Below are 23,120 nucleotides of genomic sequence, written 5' to 3'. Positions count from 1 at the left end.
GGAGGTTGACTCCATGGCTTCGAGGCTGGCCTCACGTTCCGGGGAAAGGTCAACTCAGAGAAGCGATCACCAACTACATTGTAGTCGAAGGCCATGTGGGGGAAGGGAGTTGCGGGCTGAATGAGGGCTAGAGACTGAGCACAGCGGCCACTCAACACCTTTATTGCAAACCACAACAGCTAATTAGAGAGAGAAAACAGAAGGGAATGCCTTGCCACAGTGGCAGGGTGGGGTGGGGGGGAGATGGGATTGGGGAGGGTGGGAGGGACACTGGGTTTACGGGTGGTGGAGAATGGGCACTGGTGAAGGGATGGGTTCCCAAACTTTGTATGAGGGAAGTATAAGCACAAAAGTGTATAAATCTGTAACTGTACCCTCACGGTGATTCTCTAATTAAAAATAAATAAATTTAAAAAAATAATAAAAAAAAAATCTTCAAATCTGGGGCTGGATTTGCCTTGCACGTGGCCAACCCAGGTTCGATCCCCAGCATCCCATACGGGCTCCCAAGTACCACCAGGAGTAATTCCTGAGTTGCAAAGCCAGGAGTAACCCTTGTGCAACGCCAGGTGTGACCCCCCACACACACAAAAAAAAAGCGAAAGCAAAAAAATCTTCAAATCTTTATTTCATTTAGTATAAATTAATGTTTTAAAGATAATGAAACTTTTAAAAGCTCTATATAAATCATGCAATGGTCTCTCAAAATCTCTCCAAGTGAACAACAGACTTTACTACTCACAACTTCCTAAGTCATTTAAAGATGATATATAAATAAAAACTGGGAGAGAATTTGTATTTCCAACTTCTAACACTATTATTTATTCTCAATCTTTTTTTCAACAACATACTAAACAACGTCTAAGTAAGCCATTATTACTATTGAATGTCAATGTAACTCCTAAATTTGGAACAATATGGGCACCTTCCCTTTTAAGAAAAATGATTAAAGTGTCTTTACCAACAACTATTCAAGTTTTCTTCATTAAAGTGGAAAATTCAGGAAAAGCACTATGCATAATCCTCCCATCAGTCTAAAATGCCCATGTTAAGAGCTGTTATCTGATCAAAATTTTCTGTACCTTTACATTTGATTTCTAGACATTACAAAGATAATGTTTATGGCATTATCAATATTTACCCAACCCCATTCTATTAAAGCATTTGTTCTCTATAAATAATCTAGCAAATCTTATGTAACATCCAAGAACTGCTAATATTCAAGCACTGAACTGCACAAACTGACCAGTAATTAGATTTACTTTCCTCAACAAATGTTACAAAATTCCATCTATAGCATTTAGCCATATTCTTTTAAAATGTAAGAAGATGTTACTTTTTTTTCAAGAGAAACTGTGGTTCAGAAAGAGAATCATGTGGGCAGAAGCATTTTAGCCTATCATTTAAAAAAGTACAGTGTATAAAAAAAAAAAAGGGCCACGTAGCAGTGGGCAGGATGAGTCATCACCCAACTCAAAACTTGCAGCACTTCGAAGCTTCCTCCCACCCGACCCCATCCCCTGAGTCAGCAAACCTTATTTTGTCAGTTACGAATTCTCGGCAAGCTTAAGTGAACTTATGTAAAACACCGCAATACTTCTTTAGTGCTAATACTTGTCACTTAGAACATACAATTTCTCTGCTGCAAAACTAACCGGCAAATCAGCAAGAACCTTTTAATCACAGAAAGTGGCACAAGACAACTTTATAATCCTGTCCTGCAAATACTGGAATTCCAAAATACGCTCATACGTCATAAGAGCAATCATCTATTTTCCGGGGATGTTTTATTCCCTGAATAGTAATGACTAAAGCCATGTCCTGCTCAAATCTGACGTCCTAAACGCCTGCAATTACTGAATTCAGGATAACAATAAGCATTTTTCTGAGTTTCACGCGCCAATTCTCACCAAACCATGTAACGTATATGGAAAAGGGCGCCACATCCCCTTGGCGCGGGGCAAACCCCACATAAACATCCTGCCTTTGAACGACGCAATCCAGATAGGTAAAACTCCATCCTCCAGAAGCCACCTCCTTCCAACCTCTAAAACCTGCCGTTTCCCAGAAACGGGAGAGGACAATTCTAACCCAGAGCCAGGCCCTGCTGTGGACGCGACCCTCTTTCTGCTCAGATCCCTCTAAACCCCGCTTCCCAGAGCGGCACCCCTCGGAACCAACCCGAACTTTAAAACAACAACCACCACCACAATAATAAATAATAACCAAAAAAGATCTGAGCAAACCCACCCAGCCTCAGAATTACTTTAGAAGCTGCTGGCTCTCTATTTTAGGATGCCCCCCACCCCTTTCAAGATTGCTGTCCGTGACAAATTACTGTAGCTGCGTTTTTTTGTTTTATAAGTTAGTACCGGGACCGACTTCAACTTATTTTTAGCTTGGAGGCAAGGGCTGGAGAGTCCTGCTTGCAAAGGCAGCAAACGGGCTTCGGGTCCCACCTCCCCCGACCCCCGCCCGGCGAGCCCCGAGCGGCGGGAGGCGGGGGGGGGGAACACCTGAGCCGGCGGGAGCCCGGCCGAGGCCCGGGAACAAAAGGCAGCCCCGACCCCCCTGGACTCTTGCACCCGCGTCTCTCACTCCCCGGGGCGGCCCCGGCCGGGGATGCGCCGAGACAAGTTTTCCCGCGGGTCCTGCGCCGGGACCCCCCGGCCCGCGGGGGACGCCCCCGGGGCGTGTGGGGGGGAAATCCCGCCGCCCGCGCCGAGTTCCCGGTACCTCCTTCCGCGGCGGGGGCGCGGGGGACGCCGCGTCGGCGGGAGGCTCTGCCCGGCCCGGAGTCAGCTGAGGCCGAGTCACCCGAGTGGGATGGGGGAGGAGACGCGGGGCGCATTCCGGGCCGGCCGGGCGACACTCCGCGCCTCCCGGGCGGCCGCCGCCCCTCGCGGGGCCGGGAGCGCGCGGCGCGGCGGGCGCGGCGGGCGCGGCGGGCACGGGGGGCGCGGGGGGCGCGCGCGGCCCGGCGGCCGGCGAGGGGCGTGCCGGGTAGGAGGGGCGCGCGCCGGCCGTTCAGCCGGCCCCACGCGGGGACCCCCCCAGCCCCGGCCCGCGCGGGAACGCGCCGGCGGCCAGGCCCCGGCGGGCGGGCGGGCGGCCCCGGCGCCCGCGGGGGGCGAACAAAAGCGCCTCTGAGGCGCGGCGGCCGCCCGAGGGTCACGCACACACAATGGAGGCGCGAGCCGGCCCCGCCGCGCCGCCCGCCCCGCCGGCGCGCCCCGGACACGTCCGCACACGCTCCCGCACGCTCCCACGCGCGCACCCGCACGCCCCCCCCCCGCACTCACGGGACTTCTCCGACTCATCGAGGGAGTGCGGGGCCCGCGGACAGCCCCCAGGGTCGGCTCAGGTCTCCGGCGAGGCTGGCGGCAGCGGCGGCTCCGAGGCTCTCGCGTTGCCGCAGTCGCCGCCATGTAACCCCGACCCGCGAGAGAGGGCGAGGGAGCGGGGGCGGGGCCTGAGCGGCCACGCCCCCTCACGTCACAGGCTCACTCCACGCCGGCCACGCCCCCGCCGGCCCCGCGCGCCCGCACGCGCCGGAGTTTCCAACGCCCCGGGACGGCGCGCGCGCGCCCGCCACGGAGGCGGGGGTGTGTGGAGGGGGGGTACCCCTAGGGAGGTCGCGGGTCGCCTTCCCCGGGATGGGGGCGGGGGAACGGCCCCCTGAGGCTGCGCTTCCTGCGCCGGGCACTGGAACACCAAAGGGAGAAACTCCTGGCGAGCGTTTATTGAACACCTATTACGTGCGGGGCTCCGGGCAGCTACCCCCCCCCCAAAGTAACAGGCCCTGGGGAGCACGGATGCTTGGGATAACCAGAAAGCTGGAGCCGACAGGCGTGTCAGAGGGCTAACAAGGGCATTCACTCTGAGGCTCTGGACAAGGCGTTCTAAAAGAGGCCACCACGGGTAATTTTTTTCAGCTGCATCTGAAGGAACTTGGAATCCAAGGGGGAAAGAAAGGAGACCAAAAAATAAACAAGAAAAAGAAACAAGGAGAAAAAAGAGTGGGAACAGCAGGAGAGCAAAGACAAAGAGGCAGAGAATACCTTTGCTGGGTTCCAGAGCTGGGACCCTGCCAACTTGACTGCCACGTGTTGTTTGGGAAGGGGTACGTTGTATGGTGCAGTGGCAAATGTAACGTGGTGCCTTTCTCAGACCAACTTCTTGTATGAAAAAGAAACATTTTTATCATGACATACTGAATCCACAGAACCATCTCAGAGTTCCAACGTTGGTGAAGTAGGTGTAGGTAGGTGTAGGCATATTGCAGGTCGCAAGCAAATTTTTTCAGGGATTATTCTCCATTTTCAAAACTCTAAGACCAAAGCAAAGACCATTCAAGATGTCCAATTGGCTTGTTGTGCTAGAATATTCTATAATTTTTTGCATGGAAGGCAATGCCACTGGATGATGAGGTATGAGGAGGTGATAAGTACATAAAACCAAGGGAAAGAAGAGGTTTGTTCCCTGGAAGAAGAGCTCCTTACCGGTGACCATGATGCCCCCCACCTCCACAAGGTTAACTTCCCCTGGGGTTTAGGACACTTTTCCTTCCTGCACCCCTATCAACCACCACCTTAGTGTTTGATCTGGAAATGGGGAAAGGAATTTAATAACAAGCATTTGTGCCTCTGCTCAAAGTTCTTATTATATAGCTGATGCCTGACCTCCAAGACTTCTCTATTAGCATCTTGATGGAGTGTGGCCCAGAATAGAGATCACTATGTTGACAGAAAAGCAGCAGCATCTTAGAGCCGAAGGTCAAGGGCACCTTAGTTCCAAGATTCAAGTGATCTTTTTTTTTTTTTGCTTTTTGTGTCATACCCCACGATGCACAGGGGTTACTCCTGGCTCTGCACTACTCAGGAATTACTTCTGGCTCTGCACTCAGGAATTACTCCTGGCGGTGCTCAGGGGACCATATGGGATGCTGGAAACTGAACCTGGGTTGACCACATGCAAGGCAAACGTCCTACCTGCTGTGCTATTGCTCCAGGCACTCAGTGATCTTTAAGAAAGCTCTTCTGAAAAGTTCTTCTGAAGAGCAGGATTAAGAAAGGAAATCCCCACCCCCAGTTTTTGTTTTCTGGGGGCTTTTTTGGGGGGGAAGAAAGTTGGGGACCACATCCAGCAGTGTTCAGGGTTTACTCCTCCTGGCTCTGTGCTTAGGGATCAGGAATCACCCCTGGCCAGTTGAGGGGACCATATGGGTTCTGGGGATTGAACCCCACCCACTGTACTATCTTTCCAGCTCCAGGAATCCTTTTGAAGGGGTGCCAAACTGCCACCTCAAAAATAATCGTTGACAAAAGTTACCTTTCAGAAAGGGGCCCTGTACTCTCATGCCCCAGGTGTTTTTTTTTTTTTAAATAATACTACTCACTAATGGATCCTAACACGCAGTTTAAAAAGTACTTAGAGGTGAAACCCTATAGCCACATAAAAACAGGATTAACAACTAAGAAGAAGTACATTAACTGACTTTACAATTTGACCTGCATAAACATGATTTTAATGGCTTGAATTCTTCTGGCCCTAGAAGATTGTGGAAAACTCACAAATTAAGAGATCTGATTGATTTTATTAAATGATTCATGAATTTAGGTAGCATCTCATCTACCAACTATAAAGGTACAGTCAGGAATGTTTATGTAAGCAGAAGAGGACGGGATAAGAGTATTTGAAAGAGAAACCATTTTTTCCCATAAAGCCACTATCTCTCCTGGGAAAGCAGTGGTGGGAAGTGCCTTATTTATATTACCTCACTGGCGCAGATCTGGGAACTCCAGATAGATTAAAATTACAAATGGGGCTGTAGAAATAATACAGGGGGTAATGTGCTTGCCTTGCACTCAGCTGACCAGGGTTCAATCCCTGGTACCCCATACAGTCCCCTTAGCACTGCCAGGAGTGATCCCTGAGCACAGCCAGGCGTGGCATTAAAAACAAGCAAATAATGATAATGTGCCCTAGAACCCCTATGAATTTCTCCATTTTGAGTATTTTTTCTTTTATTTTTGGGAGGGGAGTGTGGCACACTTGGCAGTGCTTGGGGATCGCTCCAAGACCATGCTCACTCATCCCTGTGGTGCCAGGGATAAAACCTTGCCCCTGTGTTTGTTTTTTTTTTCTACTATTTTTAACAAGATGGTGTGACAAAGAACTCTATTGCCATTTCAGGAACTTCCTCAAAGCCCATTTATCTGAACAACAGACTTAGTTTTCAACAGGGTAAATAGCCCCTATCTCAGCAAGGCTACTTTATCACTTATCAAACCAGGCATTACTTTTTGAGGCTTTGTAGGGTGCAAAGAAAATCATTCCATACCCCTTTGGGGTCCAATGTTTAATGGGAGAAGCCCAGAAAACAATGAACTACTTACGGTTTTTCATGGGTTCAGAAGACTTTTAAATAATTCAACTAATCGTACAGAGCAATAGTACAGTGGGTAGGCTGTTTGCCTTGCACACGGCCAATCCAGGTTCGATCCCCGGCTTCCCATATGGTCTCCCAAGCATCACCAGGAGTAATTCCTGAGTGCAAAACCAGGAGTAACCTCTGAGCATCACTGGGTGTGGCCCAAAAAGAAAAAAAATATTTTAACTAAGGCAGAGTGCAATTTGGAAAGAAAGAGATCAGTTATGGACGTTAGTGGGAAGGCAACCATAAAACCAGGCCCACATATGTTTTTGGGTCTCACGTAAGCATTTGGGTCCAGGAGACCATATGGGGTACTGGGAGATGGGACCCAGGTGGACTGTATGTAAGGGTACAAGGCAGCACCTAATCTGCTGTATTATCTCACTTGTTCCCGGCTCTTCACCCCTGACCCTGGACCTATGTAAGTTTTGGCTTGCATGTGATCAACCTCAGAGCACCAGTAGGAGTGATCCCTGAGCACAGAGCCTGGAGTAAGCCCAGAACACATCGGATGTGGTGCCAAAACAAAAAACTGAAACACAAATGAAAAAGAGCAGGCCCCAAGTGGGGTTGATTTTGCCAGGCTCCACTCAGGTTTGATAACTTGCAACCTCTCCCAAAAGTATTTCAAACCAATCTGTAGATTCCTAGTGAGATTATCTGCAAGACAAACCCTCCCTGCCTACACCTAAGGAAAGCTGCCTGCACCTACAATCTCTCATTTTGCTGATGACCTTATCTCATTCTCTTTCTTTCTTTGTATTTTTGGCGAGTGGGGAGGGGAGAGGTGGGGCATCACCTATTGGTGCTCAAAGTTTATTCCCGGCTTTGCACTCAGGGATCACTCCTGGCAGGACTTGAGACCATATGTGGTACTGGAGATTGAACCCAGATTGGCTGCATGCAGGACACACACTACCCTCTGTACTATTGCTCTGGTCTCCATTCTCTTTCAGATTATAGAAATCTTCCATTTTGGACAACTCCTGCATTATCTTTATCCTTGCTATATGAATGCTGCCCAGTTAGTAAATTGTTTCATAGAGCCCATCAGATCACTAAATTTATGAATCTTGTTTTTTTGTTTATTTGTTTTTTGGTTTGGGGGTCACACCCAGCGGTGCTCAGGGATTACTCGTGGCTTTACTCGAGACTATATGAAAACTGGGAATAGAACCATGTTGGCCCCATATAAGGCAAGCTCCCTCCCTGCTGAACTATTGCTCTGGCCCAAGAATGACTTTATAGAACATAACGTACCACAGGCAAGGAGAATCTAATATAATTGGCAATGAATTCTTTGGGTGGAAGTTTACAAACCAAATTAGAGCTTGTTCTCTAAGCCATCTCTAAGAAAGCAATCACTTAATATAACTTAAGAATATAAACATAAGGTGGAGGGGGGTGTGGAGAGAGCACTGCAGGTAAGGTACTTGCTTTGCATGCCACTGACCCAGGTTCAATCCCCAGCACCACATATAATCCCCTGAGCAGTGCCACAGAAAAGATGTTGGTTTATGGAAGGAGAGATGGAAGAAGGTCACATGTGGTTACCAAACAGTTCAACTTTAGAACAGAACCATGCACAGAGCAACTCAAAATTATACACATCAAGTGACCAAAGTACTACAAGGATATCTTGTTAGGCGTGACATACGGAAGTGGGCAAATTCATACCAACAGCAAATGAGGAGGAACTGGGGTTTAAGGATAACGATTGTGAGAAGGAGGATAGGCGATGAAGAACATGCTTTCCATCAAAGTCCTTCAAAGCTGTAGATAAAGTTCTAGGAAGGGCCAATCACTTGGATGCTTTCTGTGCATTTTCCTTTTTAGGGGAAATCCCAGAAGTGTTCAAGGGCTTCTCGTGGTATGTAGGTGGCGGTGGCCCTGGCGCACTCAGGGAAACTTGCCAGGTTGCCAGCATGCAGAGACTGCCCTTTGAGATGGCCCATGGATGTCTCCCTTGCTACTGAGTACTTTTTTTTTTTTGCAATAGGAAGAAAACCAAGGACTTCTTCATCGTCCTTGATGGGACAAGGAAGATCTTACCCCTCAGAAAAATGGAAATAGCATCATTTATCAAGTTCCTGCCAAGGAGCCTGTGTCTGGTAAACACTTTATGAATATGGTATCATTCTCTTAGGCTGTAATAAATGGGATTTTGTAGAAGAGCTGTAATAAGCTATATGCAGGTTTTAGACAAAACTTGGCTTTCCTTGTAATGAAGTTGCTTTGTGAAAAAACATTTGTTAGATAACATCTCATTTAACACTTAAATATACTAGAAAATACCTACCGGGATACTTTTAATAAAATCAAATAATTACGAGGACATTTTTTGTGGGGGAAGATTTCCCAAGCTGTGCTTAGGGTGTAAAGGGTTGGTACATAGAGCAGTTCTGGGGAGTCCATGGGGAACCATGAGATACTGAGCTCAGGGCCCCACACATACAAACTCTGCACTGCCATCCTTTCAGCCATCACACCTGCTTTGCAAATCTCTCTCTGTCTCTATCTCTCTCTGTGTCTCTCTCTGTGTCTCTCTGTCTCTGTCTCTCTGTCTGTCTCTGTCTCTCTCTCTCTGTTTCTCTGTTTCTCTCTCTCTCTCTCTCTCTCTCTGCCCCCAAGGGTTTTCTTACTTGCACTCTCGCTTTCCTTCTATTGAGATCCCTTAATATTGTTAGCCTGAGAACAGACGCTTCTCAATTCTGGAGAGAGTCCCCTTGTTTGAAAATTGAATTGCTTGAGACAAGGAGGTCTACTATTACCATCCTCACTTATTCAGCACAACCTGGTCCCCGGCCACATGGCCACTGCAAAGACAAGGAAAGAAGAGACAAGGGCTGGAACCCGGTAAACGCTTGCCTTGAATGCATTAGATTCCCGCCTGGCACCGCCTACGGTCCCCTAAGCACTGCCAGGAGTGAGCCAGGAACGAGAGGAAGCCTTGCACACAGCCAATACAGCCCCAAACCAAACAACCAAACCTAAAGGAACAAGCAAGAGTCCCCCAGCACAGCCATAGGGAATGATAAATATTTTGAGTGGTGGACACAAAGCAGCTGTCACTATTCAAAGCCATTTCCCTCCCATTTCAGCTCCAACAGTGCCGCAGTCCGTGGGGGAAAGGAGACTGGCTAATCTATAACTAAGTTCGTGCCCAGAGAGTTATTGACATTGGTCATTCTGAGTGCTCAAGTTTATCAAATGACAAGGAACTAAGTGGAGCCATTTGAGTTTGGGTCACAATAAAGTTAGGAGGCTGTTGAGTAGGAGGCCCTGGACTCGGACAGACTCAGACACGTTCACCTCCAGGAAGGTACCGAGACAAAGCTGACTGGCCACTTTAGACTTTTGTTTTCCTTTGCTAGTAAGGGCTGAGGGGGGATGGAGAATAGAGCCCCCAGTGTTGTCCCAGATCAACCAGGCATTGCTCAGAAGACCAGGCAGTGTGAGGGATCGAACTATGGGACTGGTGCAGTGCAAGGCACTGATTCCATTCCAGCCCCTTGCCACTTTCGGACTCAAACAAAAGAACCATTGAGAGATTGAAGCTTTAAGCAATCTTTACTTTGATTGGGGGCTGAATTTGCATATCCCAGCACCAATCACTGCTTAACTTTTTGCTGAATTTGCACTGCATTTTTCTTTCTTTTTGAAAAAGCCCATCATCTCCCGGGCTGGAGAGATAGTGCAGAGGGCAGGGTGCTTGCCTTGCAAGCAGCAGACCTAGGTTCAATCCCTAGTACCCGAGATAGTTCCCCAAGTCCTGCAGGAAGTGATCCCTGAGCACAGAGCCAGGAGTAAGCCCTGAGCATTGCTGGGTGAGGCAAAAAACAAAACAAAACAAAACAAAATGAAACAAAAAAACCTCTTCTCAGGATAGACGTATCAAGGGTTTCTGTGTGAGGATAAATGTATTTCTGTTCCTCATTCAAAGGTTTTAGTTTCTTGTTTATCCGTTTAGTTAACATTATCATTTAATATTATTTAATAAGTCTGCCTGCCACAATCTCATCTCATCTATTTGGCATCAATTTTGCCAGTTGCTAGTCACTACCACTGAAACACCCGTTCCTGAAAATATTATCACCCCCTCCCCATCTGTTGAGTGTAGCGACACTGCCTCCAGCAGTACTAGAATGTGGCTCCTAGAAGGAAAATGGTCCCAGGAGGCCTAAGATCTATCTGCCACCCTGGGCAGCTCTAGCCCTGGGAAGGCCCCCACCCCAGTCTTCTCCTACTTCATTCCTCACATCCACCATCCCAGGGCATTACTCAGAGCCCCACATTCAGAAAGACCTCATGCTGGGTCTTAACACTCTACTTCTACTCTCAACACCCCTCAGCACTCTACTAGTCCCATCTTGCAATGCACATTTCCCTTAAACTTGCTTTTTCTGGGGCTGGCGTGAGAGTACAGCAGGTTACGGGGCTTGCCTTGCATGCCTTCCACCAGGATTCAACCCTGAGCACTCCATTTGGTCCCCCTAGCATGCTAGGAGTGATTCCTGAGTGCAGAGCCATGAGTAACCCCTGAGCACTGTCAGGTGAGAACCCAAAACATATTTATTTTCTGTATTAATGTGGTTTCTAATGCAGTTGAGTAGGATAATAACACAGACATGTGAACAGTAGATAGGCACAAGGTGTCACTCTTGCCAGCGCACTTATTCACATTTGATATAGTCACACTGTATCTAAAGAGCTTCTTGATCTCAAAATTCTCCTGGACCCGCTGCTCATTGCTGTTCAAACAAAACAAAGCAAGTAACGGGGCCAGGAAGATTGTACAATGGGAAATGCTTTTGCCTTACATGCCGCTGACCCAGATCAATCAAAATTCTCTTGTGGGCCCCATCCAGAGTAACCTCTGAGCAAAGAGCCAGGAGTAAGCCCTGAGCAAAGCCGGGTGTGGCCTCAAATCTTAAAAAAAGAAATACAAAACTAAGCAAGTCAGTACAAGGCTTATTATAAGTACTGTGGAGTAAGTGGGGTGCTAGTAATTTCGAAAGGCCGTGCTTTCCACTACGCTAGAACTTGCTTTGAGAACAGAAAGAAGGAAATGGTATTCTAAGAACACAAAGGACGAGGAGCATTATCGTGTCCTTTTTTCACTTCTGTTACTTCCCTGTATTAGTCAACCACCTATGTTAAAAATATTCCCTTTCATTTTTGTCTTACTCTTCGTGTGTGTGTGTGTGTGTGTGTGTGTGTGAGATCATTTGTTTTGTATTGGGGCTAGACCTGGTGATGGTCAGGGATCACTCTTGGTGGTGTCTGGGGGACCATATGGGATGCCAGAGTTCAAGCCCTGGCTGTTAGCATGCAAGGCAAGCACCATACCTGCTGTGCAATTGCTCTGGCCCTATCCTTTTTACTCCTAGGTGAAAGTAGAGTGTGTGGTAGCATATGTATCAATAATGAAATGGTGGCTATTGAGTCGGTTTTCTGTATTATTTCACTGCGCTGGTAAGAAAAAAAATAGATACGTAGGATTAATACACAAAATGGAAATTTTGCTTTATACTCCCTCTCCCACCCCTCCAAAAAAAAAAAAAGTGACACAATGGGCTAGAAAGACAGCATAGGGGTTAAGCATTTGCCTTGTGTCCTGCTGACTCTGGTTCAAATCCTCAGCACTACATAAGTTTCTCTGAGTACTGCCAGGAGTAATAATGCCAGAGCACAAAGCCAAGAGTAAGCCCTGTGCTCTGCACAGGATGGTTGAAATACTGTCCTTTCATTATAAATTGTGTATTATTGTGTGTTTTTTTTTGTTATTTACGAGTTAAATGCTGTTAAATTTGTATTAAACACTTCACAGCAAATGCCTGGAAGATTTGCTTTAAAAGTTCTGTGGGGGCTGGAGATATAGTACAATCGGTAGGGCACTTGCTTTGACGCTGACCTGGGTTCTATCCCTGGCACCACATACGGTTTCCTGAGTCCCACCAGGAAGCTGGTAGAAGCAGGAGTAAACCCAGAGCACTGCTGGGCACGATGCAAAAAAAGAAATAATAAAAGCTTGTAAATCACATTGCCTAATTTTTTTTTAAATGGGCACTGCACATTTTGAACAACAAAATTCATGCCTATTAGTCTTAATTTTGATTTCTTGGAACCAAATTAAATAATCAGTTAAAAATAACATACCAGGAAAGGAAGATCAGAATAAGTGTGAGGGATGTGTGTGTGTGTGTGTGTGTGTGTGTGTGTGTGTGTGTGTTCAGGGAGGTGGGGAATATTATGTCTTAGTGCTTTTCGCCACATTTTCTTCTACTTCTGAACAAGGCATGCCAGAAATGAGGTAGCTAGCTTGGAGTGGGAGGGGGTCCCCCTGCCGTCTCCGGGTGGAGTCCAGGGCTGTTACACCCCATGCCTGCCCGCCCACGCTGCAGCTACATTTCCGGTAGTAAATACGCATGCAGGCTTCCTTCCTGGGACTGGGGAAGGAAGTGGGGGAGGAAGAAAGGCCTTATTCGGCCGCTGGGACACATTTTCCCATGGAAACAGTGGTGGGGGTCATTGCTTGCCTCTCCTATTCTCTCTGCATCAGGGCTGACACCACCGCTAAGAGCGGGCCTGAGAACCTAACAAAGTATCTGTCCCTTTGTTTCTCTGGGGAAAACACATTCTCAGTGCGAACTGAGCCAAGTGAGAGATCAACTGGTGGGAGTTTAACTCCACCATCCATGCAGGGACTGTTTGTACTTGCCTGGCTCCAGAGGAACTGAGGCCATGGAGGAGGGTAGTGACTGTCAGATCCCAGTGGACAAAAGAAGCGATCACGAGTCGGTTACTCAGGGCAACTTGACTGGATCCTGAGTGCTGGGCAGGGCCCAGGCCTTTGGATCAGCATCCTGAAGAATCTGCCGAACTTGGCTAGTCCCTGGCAAGCAACATATACACCAACCCAACTCTACAAACTCTGTGTGCCCTTGAATCTAGGCCAGTCTGTCGGGAACAGAAGGGTATTTGTGCCGAGTTTGACTACATCTTTATTCGGTCGGGGGCCTGGAAAGAATTCATGCTTTGCATATAGGAGCCCTGAGTTTTATCACTGGAACACCTGGTCCCCAGAGCACTGTCCAGGAGTAACTCCTGAGTTCCTCCTGTTGGGTAGCAGAAGAGACCCAGGGTTTAGTTCCTAGCAAGGGTAAAAGTTTTTAAAAACTCTACTCTGGTTTTATTGGATCGTGAAGATGAGTCAAGTTTGACTGTATGTTTGTGCTCAGGGCTTACTCCTGGCTCTGGGATCCCTACTCAGGGATCTCTCCTGGTACCCTCGATTTAAAGCTGTGCCATCTTGGGTTGGAGCGATAGCACAGTGGGTAGGGCATTTGCCTTGCATGCAACAGACCCAGGTTCGATTCCCAGCATCCCATATGATCCATCGAGCGCTGCCAGGAGTAATTCCTGAGTGTATGAGCCAGGAGTAACCCCTGTGCATCGCCGGGTATGACCCAAAAAGCAAAATAAATAAATAAATAAATAAAGCTGTGCCATCTCCCCAGCTTTGAACCAAGCTATCATGTTCTTTGTAATTTCTATTGATTCATATAATGCCTGAATCTAGTGGTCTCTTAGTATACATTTGTTGAAAATGGCATTATTGAATAGTATGATTGCCTTTATGACACAAATTTCAGAAAAGTGAATAAGACTTTACCCACTGCAAATAACCATTTATGTAATGCTACTTTTTGTTTTGCTTTGGGGGTCACACCTGGCAGTATTCAGGGATTACTCCTGACTCTGTGCTCAGAGATTAAGTGACCTCATGCAATGCTAGGATCAAACCTGGGTCAGCCACGTGCAAGGTGAGCACTAAGCTGCTGTACTTTCTCTCTGGCGCCAGCGCTATTTTTATAGGACCTCCCTAAGGTCGTCCCAGATCCACTCCCAGACATGCCTGGACCTTAGAGTGAGGGCCTGGTGGTTCAGAACTCGGGCTTAGGGGCTGACCCAGGTTCAATCCACAGCACCGCACAGGAGTCATGTCTGAGTGCAGAGCCAGGTGTAAGCATTGAGTACCACCTGCTGTAGCAAAAAAAAAAAAAAAAGAACAAGGAGGAGGAGGAGGAGGAGGAGGAGGAGAAGGAGGAGGAGGAGGAGGAGAAAAAAACAACTCAGACATGGTAGACCCAGGACATTCTATTGGGACCCCCAGAAATGCCTAGGGGCCATGTGGAACTCAGGCCCTCCATTAGCTAGTCGCATGCTTTACCACTTGAATACCCCCTCTGGTCACTTGTGCTATTTGTGTTGTGGGGGGGGGACACACCCATCAGTGCTCAGGACTTACTTCGGACTCATTTTAGTTGCCCCTATCTGTTATCATTCATTCTCTGGAAGCCGAATGAGATAAATGATCCCAGGCAGAGCTTCCTTACCATTTTGTGGCATATAGGACAAGAAATGTTTTCTGTTTTGTTTTGTACTTTCATAGCATAGAGCGTCATACCTATCATTGTTGTGTGACCTGAGTGCATAGTCCACAAAACTGGCGGCTAGCCTTTTTGAAATAAAACATTACTCCAAGCTCATCCTCTTTCAAGTATATTTCAGCTTAATAAACCTAAATGCATTATCCAAAGTCAGAACAGGAGGAAACTCATTTCCTGAGTGTCTTTCCACTCATTTGTACAATTTATCTTCCATTTAGAGGCATATGCTTGGCGTTTTTCTACTCAAGATATCTGAGCCAGTGACACTCTTACATGAGCCTCCCTTAAGGCAGGCTTGGAAACTTTTGTTTTGGGGCTACACCGGCGATGCTCAGGGGTTACTCCTGGCTCTGCACTCAGGAATCTCACCTGGGGGTTTCAGGGGACCATATAGGATGCCAGGGATGTAAGGCAAGTGACTTACCTGCTGTACTATCTCTCCATGAAGTCCCAGGCCCTGAAACCTTTAACTAAGACAGTCTGTGCCCACTCTGTGGCAGCTCCACTCTGAAGTCAGGAGGATGCACCTGGTGCCCTTCCCTTCATTGACAGTAATCAGACTTGGGTGCTCATCTCAATCCTGCCTTCTTTTAGTTCAACTCCAGGAAAACCATTGAATCTCATCTTTTTAATTTTTTTTTTTTTTTTTTTTGCTTTTTGGGTCACACCTGGCAATGCACAGGGGTTACTCCTGGCTCTGCACTCAGGAGCCACTCCTGGCGGTGCTCAGGGAATCATATGGGATGCTGGGAATCGAACCCAGGTCAGCCGCGTGCAAGACAAACGCCCTACCCGCTGTGCTATCGCTCCAGCCCTTAATTTTAATTTTTAAAAAAATTTGGGGGGCGCATATGGTGCCTGAGCCCATGTGCCCATGTGGCCGAGCACATGTGGTGCCCAAGCACATGTGTCGCCCACATCTCCCCCCTTGAGATGTGTACTTTCATGCTTTCGTGTCCAGTGCTAGGATGTGTGTAGAGCTCTCTCCACCCTTGGAGAAGTCTGCATTCTCTCTTGAGCGCATTATTCTTACCATTCTCTCTCCCACTTATCCCTTCCTCCTTCCGTCAGAAACCTCTAAATAAATAAAATCTGTTTACTTAAAAATAAATAAATAAATAAATAAAGTTTCTCGTCACACCAGCAATGCTCAGGGGTTACTCCTGGCTCTGCACTCAGGAATTACTCCTGGCAGTGCTTGGGGGACCATATGAGATGCTGGGGATTGAACCCGAGTCAGCCACATGCAAGGCAAACGCCCTACCTGCTGTATTATCGCTCAGGCTCCTAATCTCATCTTTAAACTGGTATAAATAGGGCGAGAGAGATGGTACAGTGGGTAAAGTGCTTGCCTTGCGTGTCACCGAGCCTATTTCAATCCCCTCACCACATGCGATCCCGAGAGCTCCAGCAGGAATGATTCCTGAGCACAGAGCCAGATGTAAGCCCTGAGCACAGCCAGATGTGGCCCCAAATCCTCCAAAGAGAATAATAATTATTATAATTATTATAATAATAACCTGGTATAAACAACACCCTCTCAACTCCCTTGCAGACTTGTTGCAGGGATTCCATGAGAGAACATGTGTGAAAGCGTTCTGAAAACGTGTAACGCCTGCAGAAGATAGGTGTTATTCATCTCCTCGTCTGGAGAGTTGCCTGTTCCAACAGTGGTTTCCTGACACCGATCCAGCTCTCTCCTCTTACACTTAGTCAGACCCACAGGTATCCTTTTCATGTCCATTTTATCCCAGACAAACTTTCTCCCCACATTCTTAGAAGATGTAGTTGGGTAGGGGTTTTCTGTATTTAATATCTAATATAAACCTGTTTTCCCTCCTGTCCCCAAGCATAGCATTCACTATTTCATGCTTATTTATTCCTCAAAAAAAAAATGTGGGCAATGAATGAATCATGAGAAATACTTAAGCATGTACCTGTAAAGGGAGAACATAATTTCTGTATCTTCTTACACAAGCAGTGGAAAAATATGAGAGAGAGAGAGAGAGAGAGAGAGAGAGAGAGAGAGAGAGAGAGAGAGAATCTTCTCCATGTAGAAGAGAGATGGGAAAGTTCAGAGTGAGGTACAGCTATGGAGAAAGTAAGAAAGGGACGAGAAATAACTATACAACTTTTCAAACTTCAATAACCAGTACTATAATAATAAAAAATAGATTTACTTACATTCCAGCCGCTAAATGCCTGTGGTCCATTCTAGCAATGAGAACTTGCTTCCATTTTCTGAACCCTCTGCTGAAGATTTACGGAGAACGGTTTCCAAAGGCAAAACAAAAGGCAAAGCATCCTAGAGGGAAAGGGAGAAAGGCAGATTTGTGAAATGCTGTAGCTGTACACCGGGTTATGAAAGAGGGAAAGGGAAGAGATTAAAATGGTTCTTTCCCTCCTCCCTCTGTGACTCAGAGACTAAAGCCTAAAAATAATCTTCATCCCAGTATGGGGAAGCTGAGCTCAAGCACATCTCTGCATTCCAAGATTCGTGATGGCCTGGGAGAGGAGAGGACCAAATGGAAGAAGGAAACAGGAGCCGTGCGCTACGCCACTACTTCATTTACCACGAGACCCTGCTCCTTCCTCAGAGGTGAGACGGAATGAAAGGCCAACCTGGCTCTGCTGAGGCGGCATTTTCGGTCCCTGCCCTGTTCTCTGGCATGTGTGTCAGCCAGGATGAAGCCTCGACTTGCCTTTCAGTCTTCACTCCCACTGACTCTCCTGGTGATCCAGGTTTTACTCATTCAAATGAATTTTCCTATTTCGATACCATTTTCTCTTTCTCCCTCTTTCTTTCTTGCTCACTCGCTTTCTTTCTTTTTTTCTTTCTTCCTTTCTCTCTCATTCTTTTTTTTTCTTTCAATTTTGGGCCATACCTGGCGGTGCTCAGGGCTTACTCCTGGTTATGTGCTCAGGAATTACTCCTGGCAGGCTGAAGGGACCATATGGGGTGCCAGGAATTGAACCTGAGTCAGCAATGTGCCAGCAAGCACCCTACCCACTGTACTCTCTAGTACCCTCCCTCCCTCCCTCCCTCCCTCCCTCCCTTCCTTCCTTCCTTCCTTCCCTCCTTCCTTCCTTCCTTCCTTCCTTCCTTCCTTCCTTCCTTCCTTCCTTCCTTCCTTCCTTCCTTCCTTCCTCCCTCCCTCCCTCCCTTCCTTCCTTCCTTCCTTCCTCTTAAGAGCTAATCCCAGGGGACCATGAGGTGCTTGGGGATTGAACCCAAGCCTCCCATATGCAAAACATGTGCCCAGCCTATTGAGATATTCCCCATTTTAAAAAATGGTTTATTTCCCCCTTTTTTTATCAACAAAAAGTGATCTGTGTACTGCTTTTTTTGGGGGGCAGGCAGTGTTGTGTCCCGAGCACTGCTCAGGGGGTCTAGGCCCCACTCGCAGGAAGACTCGGCCGGTGAGGCCAGTGGCTCAGTGTGAGGACCGAGAATGTTGTGCTGCCCAGGCCTGCAGTTCTGGAAGAGGAGGCTGGACTCTCAGGCTACACCTAAGGGGTGCTCAGAGGCCATGTGGCACTGGGGGTTGGACTGGGGGTCTACTCTGATTTCAGTAACCCCCATCCTATATCTCCTAGTTCCTATTTGGTTTTATTTATTTATTTATTTATTTTGCTTTTTGGGTCACACCCGGCAATGCACAAGGGTTACTCCTGGCTCATGCACTCAGGAATCACCCCTGGCGGTGCTCAGGGGACCATATGGGATGCTGGAAATCGAACCCGGGTTGGCCACATGCAAGGCAAACTCTCTACCCGATGTGCTATCGATCCAGCCCCCCTAATTTGATTTTTTAAAACATTTCTGATTTATTTCTGAACTGGAGCAATAGCACAGCGGGTAGGACATTTGCCTTGGACACGACTGACCCGGGTTCAATTCCTCCATCCCTCTTGGTGAGCCCGGCAAGCTACTGAGAGTATCCCGTCCACACAGAAGAGCCTGGCAAGCTCCCCGTGGCATATTCGATATGACAAAAACAGTAACAAATCTCACAGTGGAGACATTACTGGTGCCTGCTCGAGCAAATTGATGAACAGGACGACAGTGCTACAATGCAGTGCTACATTTTGGGGCCACAACCAGCAGTGCTCTGGACTTAATTCCTTGGCTCTGCACTCAGGGATCACTCCTAGTGGGGCTCAGAGGACCATATGCAGTTGCTGGGGATTGAACCCAGGTTGGCTGCATGCAAGGCAAGTGCCCTATTTGTGGTACTCTCTCTTGGCCCCTGGTTTTTAATTTGAGGTTCTAGGGATCATATCCAAGTATGCATGTAGGGCATGAGCTTTACCACCGAGCCACACCCCCCAGCCCCCAGAAACTTCTATTTTAGGTGTTTCCTTAGTCACATACAATTTATACCTGTATATTTTGGGTTATTTATTTAAAAGCTATTTCAGAAATATGAGGAGTTGCACACATAACATAATGAACTTCTGTTTTACCTGATCACTTTGAGAGTAAGTGGCTGGTCTGGTGAGTGTAGAGGACAGGGAACTGAGTTGGCCAGAGACCTTTCCGGAAAGGGTTGCTGCCCAGCTGTGGGTCTGCGTGAGAGTCAGCTGCAACTTCCTCCAGGTTTGCTTTGGCTGCAGATGTGCCTCTCTGGCCACATCTAATGATGGATGAAGGCAAGAACGGAGAGGTCAGGGCTGGAGTATAGTACAGCAGAGTGGGGTCTGCCCTGCACACAGCAGACTTAGGCTTAATCCCTGGTGTTTTATATAGCTATAGCAGGAGTGATCACTTAGTGTAGAGCCAGGAGTAACCCCTGAGCATCATAGGTATGACCCCCAAACAAAAAGAAACAAACAAAGAACAGTGGCTCAGTCCACTATGGAGATTGTTCCTGATGATGTCAGGTACATCCCATATGGGCGTAACTGAGACAGTCAACCTTTCTGCTCTACTTTCCTTTCTGCACAGTCCTCCCCCACCACACACACAGATCCAAGGCTCTCCCTAAGTCCCCATCAACTGTCCCGAATGCTAATCTCTTTCTCTGAGTTTGATTTTTCTTTTGTGAGGGGACTCAATGTCCAACTACAAGACATTCCACGAAGCTACAGTAATAAAACAGCGTGATAGGACAAGTATACAGTTCAATAGAAGGAAATTAAGAGTTCAGAAATAAACCTATATATCCATGGACACTCAGTCGACCAGGGTCTGATCTCTGGCACCCCCTCAGGGTCCTGCAAACATCTAGTAAGCCCCAAGCACAGCTGGTGTGGCCCCAAAATAAAATAAAAAGAAGTCGACATGCAAGTGGAAGGCATTCTCCTATCTCTTGATTTAAAAAAAAATTATTCTGGGGCCACATCTGGTGATACTTAGGGCTTGCGCCTGCCTCTGCACTCAGGGATCACTCCTGGCAGGACTTGGGGACCATATGGAATACCATCGATTGAACCTGGCCAGCTGCCTGCAAGGCAAACAGCTCAACCCCTGCCCCTTTTCTCTGCCCCAAGAATAGCTTTTCCAGCAAATGATGCTGGGACAATTCATGCAAAGGAATGAAACTGAATCCACACAAAATTAATTTTAAAATACATAAAAACTCAAAATTAAATCTAGATGTAACTATAAGAACTCACTCTTTAAAAGTCTCAAAAAATATGTGAGGTGGGGCTGGAGCAATAGCACAGCAGTTTGGGCGTTTGCCTTGCATGTGGCACCCGGGTTCGATTCCCAGCATCCCATATGGTCCCCCGAGCACCACCAGGAGTAATTCCTGAGTGCATGAGCCAGGAGTGACCCCTGTGCATCATGGGTGTGACCCAAAAAAAGCAAAAAAAAAAAAGTGAGAAATTTTGTGACTTTAGATTACACTATGACTACTTTGTGATACCAAAACCAGAGGTCATGAGGTCAATCAATAAATAATCTGGACCTCATCAAATTTAAAAGCTCTTGTGCTTCAAGCAATAGTACCTCAAAAGTGAAAAGGCAACCTTCAGAATAAGAAAGGAGTTGCCAATATGTGAAGGATCTGTTACTGGAAACAGGGCAGCCACAGAGATAAATGAGGACCCCGCAATTATGCTGCTGTGCCCCTCAAGTGACCATCAGGCCACACTTCCATGCTTGGTTGGTGTGGGAATGAACTGCCCCCACCCTGAGATCAGCTGATTCCAGAACTTCAGCTGGAATAAGACTGTTGGATAACACTGGGTTGTCACAGTTACAGCCATGCTCAAGGCTCCTCTCAACACGTTTGGACGAGCCTCATGCATGAAGGAACCAGCAGAGGAACCCAGGTGTGTGGGACCCGTGGCTGAGATCTCCAAGCCTGCTAGAACGGGGACTGGGCCTTTTCCGCCCATATCCCCCATTATTCCAGTAGCTAGGCCGTCACACCCAGAAACTGCCCCCGGCCCAGTGTAATCCCATTAATGGCCAACATCCAGAGAATATAAAACCAAGCGTTCTCGGCTGAGAGACATCTTATGGCCTAGTTCTCTCAGAGAACCTGGCAAGCTACAGAGAGTTTCCTGCCCTCGTGGGAGAGCCTGGCAAGCTCCCTGAGCGTATTCATATGCCAAAACCAGTAACAATGCTGGGTCTCATTCCCCTGACCCTGAAAGAGCCTCCAATGCGGCACCCTTGAGAAGGACGAATAATGAGAGGCTTCTAAAATATCAGGGCTGGGACGAATGGAGATGTTAATGAGACTACTCGAGAAAATTGACGATCAACGGGATGATGATGATGATGATGTTCTTGCTGCTCCCGCAGGGAGCTTAAGGTTTATTGAGCCACTCCCACAACAGTGCAACTGAAGCACACCCAATTCCATCAGGCACTAATAATTCTATATTGCTTTTTGAGCCCTTTTGAATACAGGAAGAGATAGGACAATGCCCTCCACTTGCAGGCTGACTTCTTTTTGTTTATTTTATTTTGAGGCCACTCCCAGCTGTGCTTGGGGCTTACTAGGTGTTTGCAGGACCCTATGGGGATGCTGGGGGGTCAAACCCCAGTTGATTGAGTGCAAGGCAAGTGCCTTACCCGCTATACTCTCTCTCCAGCCCCATGATTCTTATTCAAGGACAGCATTCAAAGACAAGATAGTGTGTAGATACAGGCAGAAAGACTGATTGAAGTGGGGTTGGAGCGATAGTACAGTGAGTAGGGCGTTTGCCTTGCACGCGGTCAACCCGGGTGTGATCCCCAGCATCCCATATGATGCCCTGAGCACCGCCAGGAGTAATTCCTGAGTTTAGAGCCAGGAGTAACCCCTGTGCATCGCCAGGTGTGACCCAAAAAGAAAAAAAAAAACTGATTGAAGTATGAGTATGGACTGAAGGCTTGTGAGTGGGAGTTCTCATGGGAGGCCGAGGCAAGAGCGTCTGCTGCTGCTTCACACACTGGATTCTCTGGCCCCATGGAGCAAAGGCTTCTGAGGAGGGAGTAACATAGGAGCAGAAAAATGCATGAAGCACTGGGCACAAGTTGCAGGATTTGAGCAGGACTGAGGCTGTGCAGGTGTATACAATGTTTGCTTACCCATCACTTATAGACTTAACTCATTATGCAGGTGGAAGGCATGTAAAACACTTGGGTTTTTGTTTGTCTTGTTTTGGACCACACCTGGCGATGCTCAGGAGTTACTCCTGGCTTTGCACTCAGGAATTACTCTGGTGCTCAGGAGAGCTTATGGGACTCCAGGGATTGAACCCTGGTAGGCTATTTGCAAGGCAAGCGCCCTACCTGCTATACTATCTCTCAGGCCCCAAATTATATATACTTTGGGCTTAATAAGGGAAAAAATAAAAGTGAAATAGGGTCAGAGGTTCTGTTCTTTGAGCATGCTCCAACTTTCCCCTATCAGGAAGTTGGTAGTTCTCAGAGCTGTCTAGTTCTGGTCTCTGGGCTTCTCTCTTTAGTCAATGTTGCGATTCCTCCCCTCCCCCATCCCGATCCCATTCCTTCCCCTCCCCTCCTCTTTCCTTTTCCTTTTCCTTCTTTTGCTGGAGGTGGGGGACTTGGGCCATACCTGGCAGTGCTCAGGGACTATTTCTGGCTCTGTGCTCAGGAGCGATTCTCCCACCAAGGGGTTGCTGGAGGGAACCTTATGAGGTGCTAGAAATTGAACTCAGGTGGGCTGGATGCAAGGCAAGTACTTTACTTCCTATCTCTCCCTCCAGTCATTTTTTTGTCTTTTTTTTTTTTTGTGGGGTGTTTTTTTTTTTTTTTTTTTTGCCAC

At 47.5% G+C, this 23,120-nt stretch overlaps 1 protein-coding gene across 1 annotated transcript in view; it reads right to left on the bottom strand.

Annotated features, from left to right (window-relative positions):
* MAPK6 (mitogen-activated protein kinase 6) overlaps positions 1-3,459 on the bottom strand; it is a 32,473-nt gene extending 29,014 nt beyond the window's left edge. Inside the window, exon 1 of the mRNA XM_012933498.2 lies at positions 3,303-3,459. The gene's annotated coding sequence lies outside the window, so the exon portion shown is untranslated. The remainder of the gene's footprint in view (positions 1-3,302) is intronic.
* Positions 3,460-23,120: the final 19,661 nt, after the last annotated feature.

Source organism: Sorex araneus, chromosome 3 (assembly GCF_027595985.1).
Source record: "Sorex araneus isolate mSorAra2 chromosome 3, mSorAra2.pri, whole genome shotgun sequence".
Taxonomy (NCBI): Eukaryota; Metazoa; Chordata; class Mammalia; order Eulipotyphla; family Soricidae; genus Sorex; species Sorex araneus.
This window is presented reverse-complemented; position numbering and strand designations above follow the sequence as displayed.